The sequence below is a fragment of the Dipteris shenzhenensis genome, chromosome 26 (genome assembly GCF_047967505.1).
Source record: "Dipteris shenzhenensis isolate YYH24624 ecotype China chromosome 26, Dip_SZ_1.0, whole genome shotgun sequence".
Lineage (NCBI taxonomy): Eukaryota > Viridiplantae > Streptophyta > Polypodiopsida > Gleicheniales > Dipteridaceae > Dipteris > Dipteris shenzhenensis.
Window position 1 is genome coordinate 35,607,684 of NC_141621.1, and position 11,702 is coordinate 35,619,385.

An 11,702-nucleotide genomic window follows, 5' to 3' on the forward strand; every position below is an offset into this window, starting at 1 on the left:
AATCTTGCTTTCCAATAACTCAATGGGTCGCTAAATTAAGCTCTAACTCCTGGGTCATTGAATTAAGTCCTAATTCAGTGTTGACTTTTGCTAGGTTCAACATGCTAAATCAAAAGGATTACCATAAAGCAAGCAAGAAAAATTGAAAAAGACATAAATAATTGAGCAAGAAAAAGTGAGTAGACATTGAGAAATTCCTTCATTAAGAAAAGTTTAAGGCTGACAAACATTTCTATAGAATCAATCCAAGGCATGAAGGGTTCTTTTTATTTTTCCTCGAGATACCTATGAAGTGTGCATCATATACATTATGACATGGTTTAGGATTTAACAATTAGCACCAAATGTAGTTTCACATTTTTTAATTGAGAAGGTTAACCTTATATTTTTTTGAGACAACAAAAATCCAATGGAAATCTTGAATATGAAAGAACTTTAACCTTTCTAGACAATAAAAAATCTATTTAGCTAGAACCAAAGATGCAATTTTGTGTAAAAAGCTATGCAAATAGCTTTTGAAATGTCATTATATTGGTAGCTTTATAACTATTTGTCATGAAAAATATTTACAAGCGTATGAAAAGCAAAATTTATCCTTTCCTCCATGGCTTTTCTGCTGTACTAAGTGCACAAATGTCACCATAGTTGCATCTTTTGCAAGTAGCAACATACAACACCTTCAATGGGTTCTTTGACTACTAAAATCTTGATACAAACTCAAGCTTGTGAGAGCCTCTAGGTGTATAAATTGATGAAAAAAATCACTCAACCCAAGCACAATAATAAAATTAAAATAGATATGTTTGCAAGTCATGAAGGGCTCCTTTTTTTGTTTCTCTCCCTGTGAAGTCAGGACATGTGCATCATGGATACCATGAAATGGTGACAGAATATGTGAGACCTCTTGCAATAGATCTTGGAGTTGTGACATTAAATTATGCAATTCATCAATTGGCATTATGTCATCCTTACTGACCACATGTGCATTTGATGCTTTTTCCTTCCCTATTCTTTGTTTGAATTCCTTGTTGAGCCATGACCTCTATTTGACTACTCATTCATCATGATGAGGGTCTCATCGGCTAAGCATTGCACTCTTATTTTTTCCCCTCATTCCCATTAGTTCTTCCATTTTCTTGAAGTACAAAACCACCCTTCTCCAATTGAAACCCCTCCTCCATTGTAGCACATGTACCAACATCAATTTTCCATTTCCCTGGAGACATTCTTAGCACACCATGAATGGACTTCTCTACAAACCATGTGTGCCTAAAACTCGAATTGCAAAACCACACCAATGGCTCAATTATGCCTTTGTTATGAACACCTTCTCCTAGTCCATTCAAGATCACTTGAACCATTTCTGCGGGATTCATAGTCTCTCCTGCTGTGGCAAGTTGATTGTTGTAGTCTTTTATGCGGAGTACATAAGCATGATCGGTTTCACTGCTGTCTCGGAAACTCTGCTTGATCTAGTTTCTCAAGGTGAGAATCCTGGATGTGTTCTTAGACTCGTAGAGAGCTGCCAACATATCCCATGCTTCTTTTGATGTCTTGACTGTGTTGAGTTGTCCTAGCATGACATCTTGCACATTCTGCTTGATCAGGTGATAGGCATACTTGTCTTTCTTATCCCATTCTGCTTGAGCTCGGGCAATGGCAGGATCTACTACTGGTGCGAAAACTGTTTGTGTAGATGTAGATCCCATTGCTGGTGTTGTGAAAACACATGGAGTAGAGCTACTGGTGGCTAGATCGGCCAATGGTCTAGGTGTAGACCCATCGATATACTCCCATTCGTCCTAAAGCACAAGAATGGTCTCCATTTGGTATTTCCATGTACTGTAATTGGAGTTATCTAACTTAGCAGATGCCTCCAGATTGAGGTTGCTAGTCAACATGGTGCAAGAAATGTACTCAAAAAGTGTCCTGAAAATCTCTGTATGAATCAACTGCAAATACACTGAATATGCCAAGTGAAATCTCTGAACCGTCGATGAAGATAGAACTGTAGTATATAAAATCTGATCTGTATTACAAGGCTTGTGGCAATGACGCCGGGAATAGCCAAGAGGCTTTACAAGGCTAAAATGATGTGCACAATGCTGTGAGATAGCCAAATAGGCTTTACAATGGTGGCATGTGTGTGTGAAATCAAATGCTATTTGCCCACTGAATTAATCTGCAATGCCTCTAAACTCTGAAGTCTGCTCACTAAACTGATGAACGTAAGGTTTCAGGTAATGTAATGATGTGAAACTGTATGTGAGCATATGGGGTACTAGTCAAGAATTTTGGGCATGGCTTAGATTGGCAACTTGGGAAAATTCAAAGCGTCCTGTCTATGGCGATCTAGTCTACTCTGATCTAGATCTAAACCAATCGTCGATCAATGAAAGAACAGTAAATAATTCCTTTTCTTTTGTTCTTTTTAACTATTCGGTCAGATGCGTCGAGGTAGAGGCAAATGTGCGTTAAGGAAGTGGTTTTGTCGGCGAGGCTCAAATGTGAGTGTAACTTGCGCCGAAATGTGTGCATGGTGTGACGAGCGTGTAGAGCATGAAAAAACGAGCGACTTTCCTTTTTGGAGCACCCTCAAATTCTTCCTAGATCAAGAGATATGACTTGATCTAGGTGGAGGGGCAAAAGGAGTGCAAATGTGCTCAATGATGATGTGTCACTGTGAGTCACATGCAGTGATGATGTGGCACTATGCCTAGCAAGAGGTGTGCCTATGAAGCTCTCTGTTGAGGTGGCAGGAGTGGTCACTTGAAGTGATTGTGAAGCACTGTATGTGCCTGCAGAGGGTCAGTGCTGACTGGACCGCTGACTGGACAGCTGAGGTGGCACTGCTGAGGTAGCAGAGGTGACATGGCTGATGACATGGCCTGATGATGTGTCACTACTGATGTGGATTATTGACATGGCAAAGGTGATGTGGCTTGCTGATGTGGCAATCAATGATGATGTGGCAGTCGATGATGATGTGGTAGTGGTGATGTGGCAGCCTCACGGGGCTACTAGCGTGGCAACTGGATAGAGTGATGATGTTGCACTTGGGTAGATAAGGTTGCCACATGGCAATCTGTGGACCAAACCCAATTGTGAGTTAGACTGACCTGGGTTAATCTAACCAACCCTAACCTTTACTGACTATACCCGAGTTATCTGGACCTAAGGTGGGTGATAGGATTGATGGCCATGTGTCACAATTATGGCCAAACCACCTAACCAGGGGTTTGTTGAACCTAATCGTGGTTTGCTCCTATCTGCAACGGAGTCACGGGCATTTGCGCGGAGATCGTTGTAGGAGATTGTGTTCGTGAGCAGTCATTGGTGGCCTTTGCATGAAGCTTCTTGCGATCACGCCCGCATTGGAGATAGCTATAAGAGGTGCTGTTTGAAGTCAGCTGAGGCCACTGTAGACAGCTTCCAACTCCATAGCCAGTGGATGGCCATCTGAGATTTGGTTATTCTAAACATTGGACTACCAGTTGGATGAGGTGATAACTCAAAAGTGACATACCGATTGTATGATGGAGGTAATTCTGACACCCTTTGTATTCTAGTACAAGAACTCAATGCTACAGTAGTGAAATAATCAAAGGTACTTGCTGAATCAAGGAAAGCACATTAGACTCTTTGATTAACTCCTCAATAGCAATAGTTCTCCTTGTAATAGCATCAACTCTGTAATGGGTATGTTCCCCCCCAACAAGATAGAAACATTGTCATCCATCTTCCAACATGACCATTGGAACTTATATGGATGTATCTTGAGGGCCAAGTCCTTGATGCATACTAATTTCAATGCCTTTCAACCCAAGGTGATCTTGTAACTCCCCAATAAACCTATCGATGGGGAGTCAAACTTGATAGAAAGAGTTTGATGTGCACCATATCTAATTGTAACATGGAGTGGAATTGTTAGCTAATGCAAGGATTTTGGTTCTTGTAGAAGAATCTGGAAGGTAAAGGAGTGCATTTCAAACTACTTGCAACTATGCATCAAAGGAGCTCCACAAGATTCAATTAACTTGGAAAAGTGGATTCAGCAAGCATCCTTCAAGGTATCTACAAGAAGGAGTTTGTATAGCAGAGGACTACAAAACCAAGGAAAGGAGTTGATTGAGGGGATGAGAGAAAATTGATCTCATTAACCAAGCATCTCAGAAGTCTCTCACTAGGTGGCCATGGGAAGGAATCGATAGAATGGAACATAAAGCCCAAGAGGAGTTGACAAAGTATAAGAGAGCAAACAAAGCATAGCAAGAAGGGGAGGCTACTATGAAATTCATTAAGAGCTAAAATGAGGGTGAAATGAAACTCGGCAAGAGGGGGAGGAAACTATGGGAAGGAGTATATAGAACAGGAGAAGAAACATCAAGGTAAGAAATTGATAGAGAAGGAGAGAGACAAGTGAGTGCAACAACCAAGCATTCCACAAGGTAACCACCACAAGGAGATGATAGAATGGAAAATAGTAGAAATTGCATAGAAGGAGGGGGCGAAATAGAATAGGGAGACAAACAAATTCAGTAGAAGATGGTTGCAAGGAGTTAAGATCCATGATGTAAGAGCCATCGACTCCTAACTCATTATGTAGATTTAAAGAGCTAGCCACTAGCCACCCCTTCATTCAATTATTTGAAAACACTTGGCCAGATTATATCCATCTTGCAAAATCCAATGTGCTATTTTTATTCATTAAGACTCTTATTTGTACTAGTTAGTAGAGTTGCTCTTCACTCAGGTTCCCAATTCCCTCTACACCTCTAGTCCTTAGCCAAGTCCTTAGCCAAACTCCTCTCCAAAATTGTAGGCTTAACTTGAAGTTACTTAAAATTGATGTTCAAAAACTAGACAGAAATGTGTTTCTACTCAGTCAATGAACAAGGAAAGGGGGGGTATAGGGGGGTCTTGCCCCCTACTACTATCACTGAGGGGATCCAAGGGGGCGCAACAATAGCTATGTAGCCCCCACTTGTGGGGGGTTTTGGGTGTAGCACCCCCAAATCCAAAAATGCAGGCATTTTTGTACGCTAAAGATAATTGACTTTAATCTAAATGTATAACTATCAAACTTAAGGATACTCCACTTCTAAACTCTATCTTTCAAAATACCCTTTGCTCCAAAAATGGCCAACCTACTCCTTCTTCTCCTTCTCCAAACCCACACAATGACCTGCTCTTACTTCCCCATTTCTATCCCAACCCGTGCAGTTACTTCCTCATGCCACTCAATTTGTTGCTGCTCCAAAACTTTGTTTTGCTTTATGTCTTAAACGTGGACTTGCTCCAAAACTCTCTGCTCCAAAAGCTAACATCCTCTCTATGCTACAACCTTCTCTAGCACCTCAACTTTTGTGGGAAAATGTGCGGTAATATACTTCCTAGTTCTTTCTTCTTTAAACATTGCTTATCGACATGATTCTCACTTGTCTAGGTAGATGTAGTTTTGAGTCTTAGCATCTCTCATTTTTGCTTCTCATTCCATGTTGAATATTGTTCTTTGGACCATTTTAGACAGTGTGTTAACACACTATCTAAAATGTTCTAAAAGACCCTTTTTTTTTAAGTTCCATGGTCTCCATAAAAGAAAGGTTTATGAGCTAAAAAAAGGTTTAAAAAGTGTCTTGTTGACCATTTTGGACAGCATGTCAATACACTGTCTAAAATGGTCCAAAAGGCCTTTTTTTTCATGTTCCTTGGGCTCCCAAATGGCATGGGTTTCATGCTATCCTAGAGGCCATGGAGCATCAAAAAGATTGCCTTTTGGAGCATTTTAAACAGTCGGTGAACATGTTATCAAAATGGTCCAAAGTCCCTTTTTTAATTGTCCCTAGACTCCAAAAAGGCATGGATTTCATGATATCCTAGAGGCCATGGAACGTGAAAAAAATGGCATGTTGGACCATTTTAGACACCATGTCAACACGTTATCCAAAATGGTCAAAAATTCCTTTTTTTTAATGATATGTCAACAAGAAATCCATGCCTTTTTGCAACCCAAGGACCATTTTAAAAATGGCATTTTTGACCATTTTAAACAGCCTGTCAACACGCTGTCCAAAGTGGTCCCAAATGCCCTTTTTCTAATGGTCCCTAAGCTACAAAAAGGCATGGATTTCATGCTATCCTAGAGGCCATGAAACATGAAAAAAATGTCATTTTGCACCATTTTAGATAGCGTGTCATCCAAAATGGAGCATTTTAGATAGCGTCTCAACACGCTATCCAAAATGCTCCAAAAGACTTTTTTTTTCAAAGATGAGGGTGTGATTATATTATATCATAAAAGAATCGATTACAACTATATATCTCTTCCTTGGTTCAAGATATGGATTAGAAAGTGCAGTCTTCATCTAGACTTTCTTGCACTTCAGGAAGTCAAAGTACGAGGAGATAAGTTGAGATGGCACCTAAAGCAAATAGACAAAAATTGTCTTTGGTTTACCATAGATCATGAAGAATGTAGAGAAGGCACTGCCCTTGGAGTAGCAATCCATCTAACCCAATTCATAGGCACAGCTCAAATGGCCTTTGAGTCCAACAAAATCAGATTGAGTTCAATCATGACAATTTATATTCAATCTACACTCTTGGGAGATTACAACATGGTAGAATCCAGGAGGGATAGATGGCAAGGTTTGGGGAATGTCATTAGAGGCAGAGAGCTTGCCTCTTGGAATGCTCTAAAAGAAGCAGCTGAATTGGGACACGTCAGAGGACACTTTTTTTACCTAGACTGACAACCAAGTAGGGCACTATTGCAGGAAAGCCAAAATTGATAGGGCTGAATTGAGACATGTCAGAGGACACTTCTTTTTCTTGGACTAACAACCAAGTAGGGCACTGTCGCATGAAAGCCAGAATTGATAGAGCTTATATCTCAAATCTCTAACCTACAAGAGCAGCTCTCTTTACCCTCTTGGACCACAAGATGATCAACGTAGACAAATCCTTTCTTCTTTCAGCTCCCCTATATCAAGAACAAAATAACCAACATTTGGCATAACACTTTCAAAGGATTAACTTGTGATCACTTTAGGTTCCCCTAGAAGGCTCTCAAAATGGGAGGCTAGGTAGTTAGAATCTCCTCTGAATCATCAATCAAGTGGTCATCCTGAATAATGCAGTCCAGAGTTTCTTGAGTGTGTTTTTTCTTGAGAATTCGAAACATATCCTTGTTAGCTCTATCTCCCTTACTTGCTCACCAATCCCTTGTGTAGATCCTTGCCTAGGATGCTTCCATCATAGCTTCTACCCAAAGTGCTTCTCTACACTATTTGAGCCTTTTTGATCTGCCTTAGTGGAGTCGACAAGATCTTGTCTTCTCTTATACAGTGCGATGTATTATGGTGCATTTGGATTCAAAGATGTGCCAATGTGTTTTCTAATGCAAAAATTTCTTATGCTCTCTTCTCTCTTTTGATGGTGTCCCCAGAGCCGTAGTGACAATCTACAGATCTTGGAATAGCTATCTAGACAGGTGCAAGATTGTCTGAAGAAGGAGATGGATTATGCTAAAAAACAAGCTGTGATCATGGAGTAGGCTCGGATTCTAATTGTAGCCGCAGAGGAAAAGGAGAAGACCCCTCAACTTAGAGCAAACAAAGCTGCTAAAGGATGGCCCCATCAATACCCCAACCGGTAATGATTGTGCACTTATAGCCACCCCCCTTCCTTCAAAGAGACACCGACCTCTCTATGCCCCGATCAACTCCGACACCCCAACCTCCAACAAAGAAAACTTCAAGTGTCATGTTTCTAGGAATGACCTTGCTAGTGCAAGTTACAAGGTCAGACATGAGACCTTTACTCCTTATTTCCAATATCCTCTTGTTGGTGATAGACCTATGGCTTCTAATACTTTGTCTACCCCCCTTTCCAAGATGATTTGCAACGACACCTACAGTGAAGAGCACTGCAGATACCACCTCGATAGTACCTAATCCTACTACTGCCTCTGTTGTTATAACAAGCGCACGTCCAAATGCTTTCTACTAATGAAGAGTCTCCAACCAGGGTTGCCTACTCCGTCCGGCTATCCCAACCACAATAATCCTCGGAGTAGTCTACCAACTCTACACTATCTGAAAATCCTCTGGTTTGGTCTTTTGTTAAGTTTATAGTTGGAATTTATGCTCTTAACTTTGACTTCAGTTCAAAAAGCTTTTTCTAATGGTATGTCAGCAAGAAAACCATGTGTTTTTGGAGCCCAAGGACCATTTTTAAAAATGGTATTTTGTAGACAGTGTACCAACACACTCTCTAAAATAGTCCAAAATACCCTTTTTCTAGTGGTCTCTAGGCTCCAAAAAGGCATGGATTTCATGCTATCTTGGAGGCCCTAGAACATGAAAAGAATGTTCTTTGGGACCATTTTAGATTGCGTGTCAAGACGCTGTACAAAATGATCCAAAAGCCCTTTTTTTTAATGGTATGTCAACAAGAAAACCATGCATCTTTGGAGCCCAAGGACCATTAAATATGGCATTTTGGACCATTTTAGATAGCGTGTCAACACGCTGTCCAAAATGGTCCGAAATGCCATTTTCTAATGGTCCCAAAGGCATGGGCTTCATGCTATCTTAGAGGTGAAGGAACATGAAAAAAATGGCCTTTTGGACCATTTTAGATAGCATGTCAACTCGTAGTCCAAAATGGTTCAAAAAGTCTTTTTTTTAATGGTATGTCAGCAAGAAACACTTTTTTTTGGAGCCCAAGGACCATTAAAAAATGGCATTTCATACCATTTTAGACAGCCTATCAACACATTGTCCAAAATGGTCCAAAATGCCTTTTTTTTATGGTCCCTGGGCTCTAGAAAGGCATGGATTTCATGCTATCTTAGAGTCCATCAAACATGAAAAAATGGCCTTTTGGACCGTTTTGGACAACGTGCCATTTTGGACCATTTTTGACAGCGTGTCAACACGCTGTCCAAAATGGTCCCAAAGGCCTTTTTTCAATGGTATGTCAACAAGAAAACCATGGCCTTTGGGAGCCCAAGGACCATTAAAAAAAGGCATTTTAGACCATTTTAGATAGTGTGTCAACACACTATCCAAAATGGTCCAAATTGCCCTTTCTTTAATGGTCGTTGGGCTTGAAACCATGTGATTTTGGGAGCCCAAGGATCATTAAAAAATGGCCTTTTGAACCATTTTAGACAACGTGTTGACACACTATCCAAAATGGTTCTAAAGGCCATTTTTTAAATGGTATTTAGCAAGAAAACCATGTGTGTTTTAGCCCAAGGACCATTTAAAAACTAGCATTTTGGTCCATTTTAAATACCATGTCAAACTACTCTCCAAAGTGGTTCAAAATACCCTTGTCTTAATGGTCCCTAGGTTCATAAATGTATAGATTTCATGTTATCTTAGAGGCCATGAAATATTTAAACAATAACCTTTTGGACAACGTGCAAACACGTTGTCTAATGTGGTCCAAAAGGCCCTTTACTTAATGGTATGTCAGCAAGTAAACCTTGCCTTTTGGGAATCCAAGGACCACTTTAAAAATGACATTTTGGACCATTTTAGACTGCATGTCAACACACTCTCCAAAATGGTCCAAATTGCCCCCTATTTAATGGTCATTGGGCTTGAAAACCATGTGTTCTTGGAGCCCAAGGACCATTTAAAAAATGGCCTTTGGAACTAGTTTGGACATGTTGGCACACTATCCAAAATGGTTCCAAAGGCCATTTTTTAATGGTCATTCAGCTCCATAAAGGCATGGCTTTCATGCTAATGGCTTTTGGACCATTTTAGACAACATGTCAACATGCTCTCCACAATAGTCCAAAAGTCCACTTTTTAAATGGTCTATCCACCTACAAACCATGCCTTTTTGGAGCCCAAGGACCATTTAAATAATGGCCTTTTGGATCATTTTATACAACATATTGACAACCTATCTAAAATGGTCTTGACCTTGCTAAGACATTAAGTTGGAAAACTTGGTTTATGTTTCTACTAGGGGATGTCTGGAAGGAATAACGTTTTGCTTCTAAGGGTCTTGTTGCTTTAGGATGAAATGGTCTCTTGCTTTTCTTCAAAGGCATAGTTGAATTAAAAACAAGATTTTAGAAATAAAGTTTTGCTACTTAGGGTCTTGTTGCTTTAGGATGAAATGGTCTATTGCTCCTCATCAAAGGCATAGTTGAAAAAAAACAAGAGTTTAGAAGGGACTATGGTTTTGTTTTTCTTCCTTGGCTCTTTGTCTAATTTATTATATGTCAACTTGAATTGTTTCATGCAGAATGAAAAGGGATGCAAGTAAAACAACAATGAAGTTAAGAGACGGGGTGGAAACCGTTCCTCCCTCAAGAGGGTATGAAGGTCAAACAAGTGATATGGCCAGTGAGGCTTCCTTTGAAGGACCTTCCAATTTAGGAATTTATGAAAATGTAATTAAGGAGGGTGAAAAATCTATAGACATGGCATGTGACCATGAGGAGACATAGGATGATGACAAAGCTAAGCTCTGTCTCAGTGAAATGGATTTGCAAAATGGCTGGTGGGAATGACGGAATTGGGAGAATCTAGTTCAAAATTTTGGGAGCAAATGACTGTCCAAAATCCCCCTTTGTAGGCATATTACATATGGAAGAGTGAGAGTCTTGAGGATTCATGTCTCTTCCCTCAAGAGTGCATTCCATTTGAAGGATATTTACCAAAGAAGGGCACCTTTATTGTTTTTGTTTGCACATGTGATGGTCAAGAGATGGAATTAACTAATGCAACTAGGGACTTAGGGTCAGCTATATGGAGGGAAGTTGATGATGGCTTTGATGATAGAGATATCAAAGAAAAAAGAGTACAAGTTCCTCTCACAAAAAATGTTTTATGTTTGGGAGGGGAACCATCATACTATGGTGTGGATATCACTAACAAATGAAGCCTATAAGGAGACTAGGTCTAAGCACATTAGAGTGTTTGCACTATGATAGACCCTAGAAAAGCAAGTGAGATGTCACTCTTGGTTGAGCTATAAAGAATGACATTGTAAGTCTCTTATCTAGTGAAAGGAGACTTATGATATTGCTTTCTCTTAGGTATAAGCATGATTTGGTGGTTTCATTAAGCAAACTAGTAAATGCAAGTGATTGTAATTAGGGATGTGATAACTATATATTTTTGGTACTTCACTATTTTTTATAGGCTAATTGAGCATTACATCATTAAGCCTAGCTTGAGGACACACTTATAAATGCTAACCACATTTGTGAGTATTATCCTCAACTTTTCATGGAATCATTGACTCATGAGTAAGTGATAGAGTAAATGGAGGGCAACAGAATCCAAGGGGAAGAAACCATGGTTTCCTTTGAGCCATGGTTATTTGGCATGACTTGTATTCCAGGTACCTATGTGTAGTTATGTTCAAGAGGACTTTAAGTCCTTGCTTTTTAGAATACATTGCATGGCATTATGCTTCTCATGTAGGTTGAATACACCACAAAAATAAAAATGCAAATGGATAAAATATCAAATAAAGTCCCAGAAGAGCAAATAGGTGAAATGGAAGGCAAACAATGGGTGGCTATCCAAAAAATAATTTTGGTAGAATGGGAAAGGTGGGAATTGCTTTGGAATTGGAATCCAAGGTTTCTCTAATTTTTCTAATATGTGACTTGGCTGATTTGTTTGAGATTTGTGAAGGTGTTGAATTGCATTGGTCCTAGAAAT